The following is a 12,502-nucleotide window of genomic DNA, read 5'->3' as shown; positions in this document are numbered from 1 at the left end:
TAAACCCAAAAATTAAATTTGTATATAAAGATCTAATATTTAACTAAAAAAATAATAAAGTTGAAAAAAAAATTATTTTTAACCAGGCAAAATATACCAATTTTCTACAAACCATGTGAATTTTCTACCAAACATTATAATTTTACTCTGAATTCTTGAATGTTCCAGTCAAAAAGTAGAATTTTCTATAAAATTGTTAAATTATTAACCGAAAAATAGGGACTATGAAGAATAATGTAGATTTTTAACGAAGCAGTTGATTTTTTATCAAAATTGTTCCATTTTCAGTTTCAAAAATTAAATGTTAGAAAAAAAGAAAAAATCCACCAGGGTAAGGAAATTTAGAAACTAAAAAGACGATTTTTTAACAAAAACTGTAATAGTTTATATTAAAACCAAAACATATTTAAATCTAAAATTTTAAAACATGTTCATTTTATTTGAAAATGGTGCATTTTCAATAAAATAGTTTAATCCACATCTAAAACAAATTAATTTTCAACCAAAATGTTTTATTTTCAAACAAAAATATTACATTGTTACCAATGATACAAATTTCTAATTAAGTACATACATTTTAATAAACGAACATTTTAAATCTCCACTGAAAAAGATTGATTTTCTACCTGAAATGGTACAGTTGAATTAAAAAAAATAATAATGAAAGGTTTCGGGCAGAATATATAATTTTTCGACCGAAGGAATCCATTTTTAAATAAAACTACGAATATTTAAATTAAAAAAAAAAATTATCAAAAATTTCTTTCTTAAAGATTTATGATTTTTGTCAAAAATTCATCTCTTTATATGATTTTTTTTATAAAAAATTAATATTTGTAACTTAAAATTATTGAACTACTCTAATTTAAGATTCACCATTCAAGTTAAAAATTCATCTTATCAGTTGAAAGTGTAGCTATTTGGAAAATTCGTTCAAAATTCAACAATTTAGATGAAATTTCTTTCTTTGTTAACTAAAAAATCTTTATCTCTTAAAAATTCGTATTTTTTGTTAAACAATTCATAATTTTAGCTTGAAAATTATCCATTAGATTGTATGTTTGACTTTTTTTATATTCATTTCTGTGGCTCAAGCTTAATTTTTTAAGCTACTTTGAGAATTGGTCTTTTTAACAGAAAAATAATATTCTTTATGTGCATTTTTTTTTGTTGAAAAGTAACTGCTTGATTAAAAAATAACTTTGTTGTTAAAAACTTAATTATTTGAATAATCTTTGTTTTCTTTTCAGACTGTAAAAATCCTTGTTTGTTGAAAATTTCTTTCATTCACAGGTGAAACTTCTTTTTGCACGGAAGTCAAGTGAAAAAAACGAGCGACCTAATCAACAAAGTTAATAAATAGTTACATTTTTATTGAGGCAAGAAAAAATGTATACTAAAAAAGGAGAATTTTCAGAGTAAAAAAATATTTGAGCATTCATACGAGAAAGATTTTATTTTAATATTTCAACATCAAAATAATCATCAGGCTAGGTTCGTTTTTAAGACACTAGGTTCCTTTGGCGTTTAAAATTAAATTCATGTTAAATTTCTCTACAATGACTGCAAATTATTTGTTTTCTTTGTGAATAGTCAAAAAATACTTACGAACCGTTCAAAAAATGAGCAACGCTTTTTTTTGCATTGTTGACCCCCCACCCCTACTTAAAGCTTTTTCTATATTAAATGAATGGGTTTTTGGTTCAAAATAACGTACACCGCTCAAATATGAACCAATGTGAACAAAAAAATTGAGAAAAGCTGATCAGATTGATAAGAGAGTTGTCGAGACTGATTTAAAGAAAAAAGGCTATTAATTTTTTTATAAATAAACAAATGTGACGAAAAAAATTACCGTTGTTTCTATTGGACGTTTCCAGTATTCGCCAATAATGTGGAAATTTGTGAAATCACCTAAGTTTCATAGATTAACATTAACTAAAGATATTCCAATATTATCTAAAAAACAAAACAAAATTTTAAAAGGACATTATTTGTTGAAAGAATGTTTTTTACGTTTTTCCACAATTTAACGTTTTCTTTTAAAGATATATTGCAAGAAATTTGGATGAAAACAATATAATGATGAAGAAATTTCTTCTTGAGGTTATTATTGTTAAAATTGAAAAACTAATTAAATGAACAAATCAGACATTTTTCGTTTTAAAAAATCTTTTTTTTTCAATGTTATTTTTTTTTATTAGGAACTTTATGATGATTTTAGAAAAATTCATATTTGTTTAATTAATCTCATGATTTTTCTAATATACAAAACTATGCATAAGGCATTTTTCGATAAAAAAAGTTCGTTTTTCTCGATGACAACTTTTATAATTTAGAACTTCAGAATTATTTTTAAAAAATTCATAATTTATTAATCAATTTTATGAATTCTTGAGACAATTTTGATTGAAAAAAAAGCATTGTTGGGGTATCTGTCGACGGAAATATTTTTGTTTTCGATCTCAGAGTTTTTGATTGAGATCTTCATAGTAAATTTAGCCAAATTCATGATTAGTTGATCAATTTTATGATTTTTTAAAACGAATTTAACAAATAAATGCGTTATTTGGGCACCTGTCAAGGGAATTTTTTTTATATGAATCTATTTAATTTGGGACTTAATCCTTATTTTATTAACAATCATACTTTGTGAATAAACTCTATGATGTTCTAAGCAAATTTAATAATCTTAATGCATTATTTGGGCATTTGACGATGAAAAAGTTTGTTTTTTTATCAATCTCCGCCCTTTCAGTTTATGCTTCTCATTACTCTCATTCTTTTATTAAGGCTGCAGCTTCAGGATAACGCTTTCGTTTATTAAATTGTTTTTCTAAATATAAAATTTATCAACTGATTACGAATTTCTCTGAAATTATAATGTATTTCCCTATTAAAAAGAGTGACGTCGAAAAAAAGAATTTTCCCGTCGACAGATGCTCCAATAATGCATTTGTTTATTAAAACTGTTAAAAAAAGTTATAAAATTGGTCTATAAATAATACATTTTTTTCTAAAGTTGTCATGGATTACGAAATGAAAGGAATAGCAGTGAAAAAAATCGAATTTTTTGGCTGAAAAATGCTCTAATAATGCATTTGTTTATTAAATTTGTTTTTAAAAAATTATAAGATTACACAAAAAATTATGAAATTTTCTAACATTAGTATAAAGTTTCTAATTTAAAAAATGACAGAAAACAAAATTTTCTGGCAAAAAATGCCTCAATAATGCATTTGTTTATATTATTGAGAGTAATAATCACAAAAAGAAACTTTTTTATTATAATATTTTTTTAATCCAAATTTCTTACAATCTAAGTTTAAAAAAGCTAAAATTATGAAAAACCATAAAAAACATTCTTTCAACAACAAAATTGAAAATTAAAATTATAAAAAAATTGTAAGCCTAATTTTTGTCCAAATCGATCTCTATTTGTGGACTGTACGTTATTTTGAACGAAAAAAAGTAATTTTTCCCCCACTGTGTAACAAAATATTTTGATGAGTACATTATCAGTGAAAGGAAAGACAGTTGGAAAAGTGGAAAGAGAAAGACAAAGGAATGATGTAATGGAATGGAAAAGTATGAAGTTCAAACTGCGTATGTAAACTTTACTACAGTTAGGTCATTGTTAGGATCGCGTGAGTGTTGTGCATATCTTAATTCAAGGTGTTAACATCTTTAATAACGAGTGATCATTAACCATTGCATGTTTCCAAGTAGTTAAGATTCTAGGCAATGTCACGTTCTTGGGAAGGTGAAATGTGGACGATTAATTTAAAATGTGGGAGGCCCGGAGGCTAAAAAAGAAGGAAGAAGTGGGTATAGGTATGTAACGCATAACAGCGGGGTATTCGACACGGTGTTGCAGTCTTCGATTACTTCCATCGACTATGTGATCCTTTTGCTTTTCTACTCAACGCATCGCCACAAGTTTAGCTGCTGAGACAAAACTAAAAAAAGCTAAAGTAAAATATTTCATATTGAAACATATATTGCTGAAAGAGAATCTCATATTGCTTTAGGGATGGGATACATAGATTGTTTTTGGGAAATGAAGACTCCTTTCCAAATAAAAAAATTCAAACCCCTTTCCAGCACATACTTGAACCCTTTTTCAGTGAAGCTTCTAACTCTTGACATATCCAAGAAGACGTCCCACAATATTTCTGATAACACTGCTTCGTTAGAAATATATAGGCCTATGCCATTCCCAGCTTGATTAGGACTTTAAATCCTGATGCAGCTCTTAAAAAATCGTAAAATACGCAGCGAACAGACTATCCCATTTCCAGTCCTATTAGGCCTTGAATTTATAATCCAGGTTTAAAAAGCCATAAAATACGGTACAAGTAGCATATTCCATTCCGAACCTCATTAGGACTTTAATTCCTTATACCCTTTTTAAAAAGATATAAAATAAGGTATAAGTAAAATACCTAATTTCAAGCCCGATTTGGCCTATAATTCCTGATGCAGCTTCTAAATAGTTATAAAATATCCAAAAAACAGACTATCCCATTTCCAGTCCTGTTGAACCTTGTATTTATGATGCAACTTTAAAAACCATAAAGTACCATACAAGTAGAATTTCCCATTTCGAGCCTTATTTAGGCTATAATTCCTGATGACTTTTTTAAAATGATATAAAATAAATTGCAAGTATCATACCCTATTTCCAACAGTATTAGGCCATTTATTTCTCATCGATTTTGTTAAAGAGACATGAAATTACCTACAAGTAGCCTATCCGATTTTCAGCCCTTTTAACAATTCAATTGTCGATCCAGCTTTTAAAAAACCATTAATTCTCATACAAGTAGCATATCCCATTTCTATTCTTAATGAGACTCTAATTCCTTATACAGATCTTAAAACGCTATAAAATACCTGATATGTAACCCATGCCATTTCCAGCGTTATTAGACATTTGATTTCTGACCCAGTTAAAACAAGACATAAAATACCTCAAAAGCTTCCTATTCTTGTTTCAGCCCGATTAGGCCTTTAATTTAAAACCAAGGACTGAAAAAATAAAAAAATACTTAGAAAATAGCCTAGCCTATTTTCGGCTCGATTAGGACATTTAGCTATGATCCACTTGTACAAAATAGCCATAAGACACATTACAAGTATGTAGAATATCCCATTTCCAGCTTTTGCAGGAATATAATTCCTTATCGAAAGCTTAGAAAGCAATAAAATACCCTGCATATCCCGTTTCAAGAAATATTGTTAGGTCTTTAATTTGTTATCGAGGTCTTGAAAATACATAAGATCATCAAATAGCATATCCCACTTCCAGCCTTATTATAACTCTAATGGTTTATCTAAGCCTCAAAAAGCCTTAATAATTCCTAATCCACCTACAAAAATTTCTACAAAATACGCTACAATCAGCCAATCTCACTTCCAGCCTTATTCTAGCCCTACATTTCTCGAAGCAATTAAAAAAAAAACTAAAATAACGTACAATTCCCATTACCAGTTCTTAGACCCTATAATTCGTGATATAACTCGTGACAATTAAATTAACCCATTTCCAGGCCAATGTCAGTCCTATAATTCCCGATGCTGCCCTTAAATAAGTCTAAATGATTGCTAATCTACTTATACAAATTTCTACAAAACACGCTACAATTGGCCTATCCCTCTAACAGCCTTATTAGAACCCTACATTTCCCAGTCTTTGATTACTTTCATCGACTAAGTAATTCTTTTGCTTTTCTACTCAACGTATCCCTACAAGTTTAGCTGCTTTTTCAGGGAGGGTTCTAACTCTTAAAATTTTTAAGAAAACACCTTAAAATATTTCTGATAACACTGCTTCGTCAGAAATATATAGGTCCTAGATTTCACTAGAAATGGAAGCTTCTAATGTGTCCCCTAAGAGTTTACATTTTTCTTACACCTTCTCTATTCCTTTACACACCCTCCACACTCCTACTTGGTGGTGGAAGGGGGACCTACAGTTTAAGGTGGGTTCCGAACCACCAAGAGCAACAGCCTTAAGTACTTAGAGAAAACCTTTTTCTCTAGAGGTACCGGTCCCACGACTCTCCGGAGATGAACAACTTCCTTGCTAGGCTAGTGTTCACCGCATGGGCCACCGAGACTCTTCCAGAGTGCGAGGCGGGAATCGAACCCGCAAGCCGAAGGAGTGGGTCCAAAGCCTACGCTTTAGCCCCCACGACCATCGTCCCACTTTCCTAGATTTCACTATATATGTCTAAAAACCATAAAATGCGTTAGAAGAAGCCTATCCCCTTTCCAGCTTGATTATGACTTTAATTACTGATGCAGCTCTTAAAAAGTCATGAAATACCCAACAGACTATTCCATTTCCAGTCCTATTAGGCCTTGAATTTATATTCCATGCTTTGAAAAGTCATCAAATACGATAAAAGTAGCATATCTCATTTCCAGCCATATTCAGACTCTAATTCCTTATATCTTTCTTGACAAAAATAAAATACGATGTAAGTAACATACCCTATTTCCAGCCCCATTAGACCTTAAATTTCTGATTCAGCTTCTCAAAAGTCAAAAAATACTCATACAAACAGACTATCCCATTTCCAGTCCTGTTTGGCCTTGTATTCGAGATTCACCTCTAGAAGAAGAAAATAAAGTACCAAACAAGTAGCATATTCTATTCTTAGCCTTATTTAGACTCAAACTCCTGATACTTTTCCTGAAACTGATAAAAATAAAGGGCAAGAACCATTCGAGCAATATTAGACCATTGGTTCATTATCGAGGTCTTAAAGAGACATAAAATTATATACAAGTATTCTATCCGACTTCCAGCCCTTTTAACCCTTTAATTATCCATCCAGTCTTTTAAAAACTATTAATTCCATTACAAGTAACATCTCCAATTTTCAATCTTACTGAGACCATAATTTCTCCTACACAGAGTTTCTAAAAAGTCCCGGGACGGTTGGATATTTCCTCAGGTTAAATATGTTTAAAAAAAGTGAAGGTTATTCCTGAAGTGAATTTCAACGAAGAACTCAATGGTGACCTTCATTTTAACCTTGAAGTTGACCTTCATGGATTTTTGAAGGTCAGCTTTGTTTTTTTAAATGGAAATCTCCTTTTTTACATCTGCAATCGATAGTGCGGAAAATTCTACGTACAAGTACGTACCCAAGTTACAGGTCAATTGTAACGTTCAAGGTCAATTGTAACGTTCTCTGTTATGATCTTGGTGATGATCTTCAAGGTTTTTTCAAGGTTTTTTCCAAGCAGTTTACGTTTACGTTTAGCCTTACCCAGGAACAAGGACGTGGGCGTAGTAAATTCTGTTTTCTTTGGAGTGCTTGATTAGCGTGAGTCCCCTTGCCTCTCACGTTTCGGGGCGCTTAATTATTGTGAGTCCTCTTGCCTCTTACGTTTCGGGTTGCCTGATTAGCATGAGTCCCCTTGCCTCTCACGCTTCAGCAAAGATGTTTGAACTGAAAACCTTGAACTTCTTGACAAAAAGCTATGTGCTTTTAAAAATGAGTTACAGCATTATGAATCATCTCCCTATCAATCAAAGTAGCCTGTTGCAGAATCCGATTCTGCAATTCGTCTAAGCTTTGCGGTTTCGTTGAGTATACTTTGCTCTTTAAATAACCCCAAAGAAAATAGTCGAGATGCGTCAGATCAGGAGATCTAGCAGGCTACTCGATTTCACCCCTTTTTCCAATCCACCTTTGAGGGAACTGAGTATTCAAATATGCTCGAACCTCCCTACCGTAATGAGCCACTGCTTCGTCCTGCTGGAACCAAATATTTTAAAAATTATCGCCCGTAATCTCCCTTATTCTTGGTACAATTTGGTTTCTGAGAAGCTCTTCATATGCACGGGCATTGAGATTCATCTGAAAATACTGCATTGTACAAGAAAAGAGGATCTCTATCAATTCTGTCCATCATAATTTCACAAAATTTAACCCAACGATCAGGATCGTCTTCATGGAACTCTTGTACCAGATGAACTTTGTAAGGATGCAAATTAATGCTTTTTAAAATATTTCGCACTGTCTCAGGAGCAACGTCACGCTCATCACTAGCTCGACGTGAACTAAGATGTGGGTTTTTCAACAAATGCTTGGGCTATGTCCATCTGCATCTCCTCAGATCCTGCAGATTTTGGCCGACCAGTGCTCTGAAGGTCCTTGATAGATCCAGGATTCATAAAACGCCTTACAGTTCTTTCAATTGTTGATTTTGATACAGAATTTAACTCTTCTCCATTACGAAAATTGGGATTAAAAAGCAAACGAACTTGATCATAAGATCGAACTCGATCTCCCCAAACACGCATTATTAATACAGATACCCTCTCTCGTTCCGAAAGTTTAGCTTGCGCCATAATAATCTTTTAGCGAAAGATAGTAAGTATGTACTCGTAATACATAAATTTAGTTTCGATTCGTAATATTCGTATGGAAAAACGGTATAGGACTTATGATATCGCCTTAGGTATTGACTTAGGTATCAAAAAACGGTATGTGACTGTATAACTCTTCGGGGAGAAACAGAACTCTCACCAGAACACCTGGAACATTTAATGGAAAATTTCCTTATGATTTTATAATATTCAAAACGCTGTAACCAGGACCAATAAAGAGCTCACCAATGAATTTCTCGTTAAAATTTACTTCAGGAATTACACTGAGCTCTTGGAAAACTTTGTTAATTTGAAATAACCTCTAACTGACCTTGAAAATTACAAATGACCTATGACTTGGGTACGTACCTGCACATAGAATTTTGCGCTCTATCGATTTCAGATGTAAAAAGGGGGTTTCCATATAAAAAAACAAAGTTGACCTTCAAAAAGCCATGAAGGTCTACTTCAAGGTCAATATGAAGGTGACCATTGAATTCCTTGTTGGAAAATCCTTCAGGAATGACCTTTATTTTTTTAAAATATTTTACCTGAGGAAATATCCAACCATCCCGGGACTTTTTAGACACCCTGTATATCATAAAATGCTATAAAATACCTGATAAGCAATCTACCCCATTTCCAGCTCTATTAGACATTTGATTTCTGATCCAGTTAAAAAAAGATATAAAATATTTTAAAAATTTCCTCTCCAGTTCCAGTCCAATTAGGCCTTTAATTTATAATCTAAGGATAAAAACGATAGAAAAAAAACCAGCAAGTAGCCTATCCTATTTTCAACCCTATTACACATTCAAATATGATCCACCTATAAAAAATAGCCAAAAGACACGTTACAAGTATGTAGCATATCCCATTTCTAGCCCTATTAGGACTCTAATTTCTTGTATAAGTCTTATAAGGCCATAAAATACCATGTGAGTAGCATCTCTCATTTGCAGCCCTATTAGGCTTTTCATTTATGATAGACCTCTAAAGAAGCCATAAAGCACCTTACAAGTTGCATACAGAATATCACATTTGAAGCCTTCGCAGAACTATAATTCCTTATCCAAGCCTTAAAAAGCAATAAAATACCCTGAATATCCCGTTTCAAGCTATATTACACCTTTATTTTGTTATCGCTGTCTTGAAAATACAAAGAACAGACAGCAAATGGCATATCTCATTTTCAGCCTTCTTAGAACTTTAGTGGTTTATCTAAGCCTAAAAAAACCTAAAAATGCCCTACAAGTAATATAGTATATCCCTTTTCCAGCAATAAATGGCAAGTTAAAGGCCCAAACCTTTAACTTCTTATCTAGGTCTTTGAAAGACATAAAATACACAATAAGTAGCATATCCCAATTCCAGCGTTATTAGAATTTTAATTCCTTATCTAAGCCTTAAAAAGACATCAAATACCCTGCGAGTAGCATATCTCGTTTTCAGCAATATTATTCCCTTTATATCTTATTGAGATCTTAAAAAGACATAAAATACACAACAAGTAGCATATCCTATTCCAAGCCTCATTAGGACTTTACTTCCTTCTCTAAGCCTTAAAAAGATATAAAATACCCTGCAAGTAACATATCCCATTTCCATCCATAATAGGCCTTTAATTTCTTATCTAAGCTTTGAAAAAACATAAAATACACGAGTAGCCTATCCTGTTCCCAGCATTGTGAGGTGTTTTGTTTATAATCCCCCTCTAAAAAAACGGTGAACGACCTTACCATAAGCATATCCCATTTCCAGCCATATTAGGCTCTTCATTTCTTATTGATGTCTTCAAAATACATAAAATACCCTACGAGTAGCTTATTACATTTCCATTCCTATTAGTATCTAAATTCCTAATCCAGCTCTAAAAAAGGCATAATATACTTCACGTGTACTCTATCCCACTTCCAACCCTATTGGGAACTTAATTTCGGCTTCAGTTCTACAAAACAAAGATACTCCACATTTATTGAGTACCATTTATTTCCCTGTTAGGCCTATAATCTTTTATCCAGATTTTAAGAATCTTATCCCATTTCCAGCGCTATTAGGACTTTAATTTCTGATCCTGCTATAAAAAAGCAATAAAATACCATAAAGTAAAATATTCTTTTTTCAGAAATATTAGACCTTTTCTTAACGCTCCAAGCCTTAAAAAGCAATATAATATTCTAAGGGAAGTTTTTGATTTCCAGCCCTATTAGACCATTAGGTCCTATTGGGATTTTCATTTATGATCCACCTTCAAAATCCTATAAAGCACCTTACAAGGATCATATTAAAGATTCCATTCGCAGCCTTATCAAGGCTATAATTCCTTTCCTAAGCCTTAATACTCCATAAAATACCCTGAATATTCCGTTTCCAGCAATATTACGCCTTTAATTTTTTATGGAGATCTTGAAAATACAAAAAACAGACAACAAGAAGTATATCCCATTCCCAGCCTTATTGGAACTTTAATTGCTTATCCAAGCCTTGGAAAGCCATAAAATACCCTTCACGTACCATATCCAGTTCCCAGCCAAGTTAGGCTTTTAATTTCTTCTCGAGGCCTTAAAACGACATAAAATACACAGAAAGTAGCATATCCCATTCCCAGCCTTATTAGAATTTTAGTTCTTTCTCTAAACCTCAAAAAGTCATCAAATAACCTGCAAGTAGCATATCCCGTATCCTGCCATATTAGCCCTTTAAGTTCGTATATAAGCCTTAAAAAAAATCAAATACACTTTAGCCTATCCTGTTCCCAGCCTGTGTAGGCCTCTCATTTATACTTAACCTCTGAGAAAGCTATGAATGACCTTACAAGTATTATGTCTCATTTCCAGACAGATTAGGCAATTCATTTATTATTGAGGTCTTAAAAATACATAAAATACCCTACGAGTAGCCTATTCCCTTTCCATTCCTATTAAGGCCTACATTTTTGATCCAGCTCTAAAAATTAAATAATATACTTCACGTGTACTCTATCCCGCTTTCAACCCTGTTATGTCGTTAATTCCTGATTCAGTTAAAAAAAGACATAGAATACACCTCATGCATTCTGAACCATTTCTTGCCCTGTTAGGGCTCTAATTGCTGATCCAGATTTGTAAAATTCTATCTCATTTTTAGCGCTATTAGGTCTATAATTTCTGCTCCCGTTATAAAAAAGCCATAAAATACCATACAAGTAACATATCTCAATTAGATTAGTCGATATTAATGAGTGTCGGCCAGGTAAAAAATTCAATTAATAGATCTTAAATTGTGAGTATACTGGTCCAAATATTGGACAAAATTGGACAAGAAATTAGACCAGCATACCAACAATTTAAGATCTATTATCTCAGTTGCTGCAATATTAGGTATCCCATTTCCAGCCCTATTTCGGGCACTATAATTTTAGATTGTATTTTTTAATTCATAAAATATTCTACACGTAGCCTATTCTATTTCCAGCACTATAAGGCCTTAGATTTCTAATGCATCTCTGCGAAAGCCATTTAGAACCCTCGAATTAGCTTATTCTATCGTCAGCCTTATTAAAACTATAATTCATGCTACAGGCTTCATAAAGCTATCAAATAAGGTACAAATATCCTATTATATTTCCAGCCCTATTTAGCCTTTCATTTATTCTCAAGCTGTAAAAACGCTATAAAGTAGCTTACTTACAAGTAGCCTGTTCCATTTCGAACACTATTAGGTCTTTAGTTTATGAGTTTTCTCTGAAAAGGCGATTTAAAAAAGCTCGCAGGAAGCTATCCCGTTTTGATCCTTATTAAGACTTAAATTCCTACTGCAGGCCTTAAAAAGCTGCAAATAAAGCTGCAAATAGCCTATTACACTTCCAGCGATATAACGCCTTTAATTTCTTATCCATATCTAAAAAAGTCATAAAATGTCCTGTAAGTAGTATATACCGTTTCCATCCCTATTAAAATCCTATAATCCCTAATACAGCTCTGAAGAGTCATAAAATATCCATTATGCGGCCTATTATATTTACAGCCCTATTGCGCCTTTTAGTTATGATATACCTCTAAAAATACATTACAAGTAGCGAATCCAACTTCCAACACATTTCTTACAAAGATATAAAGTAACGTATACAAGTAT

The sequence above is a fragment of the Belonocnema kinseyi genome, chromosome 1, assembly GCF_010883055.1.
Source record: "Belonocnema kinseyi isolate 2016_QV_RU_SX_M_011 chromosome 1, B_treatae_v1, whole genome shotgun sequence".
Taxonomy (NCBI): domain Eukaryota; kingdom Metazoa; phylum Arthropoda; class Insecta; order Hymenoptera; family Cynipidae; genus Belonocnema; species Belonocnema kinseyi.
Note: the sequence above shows the minus strand (reverse complement) of the source record.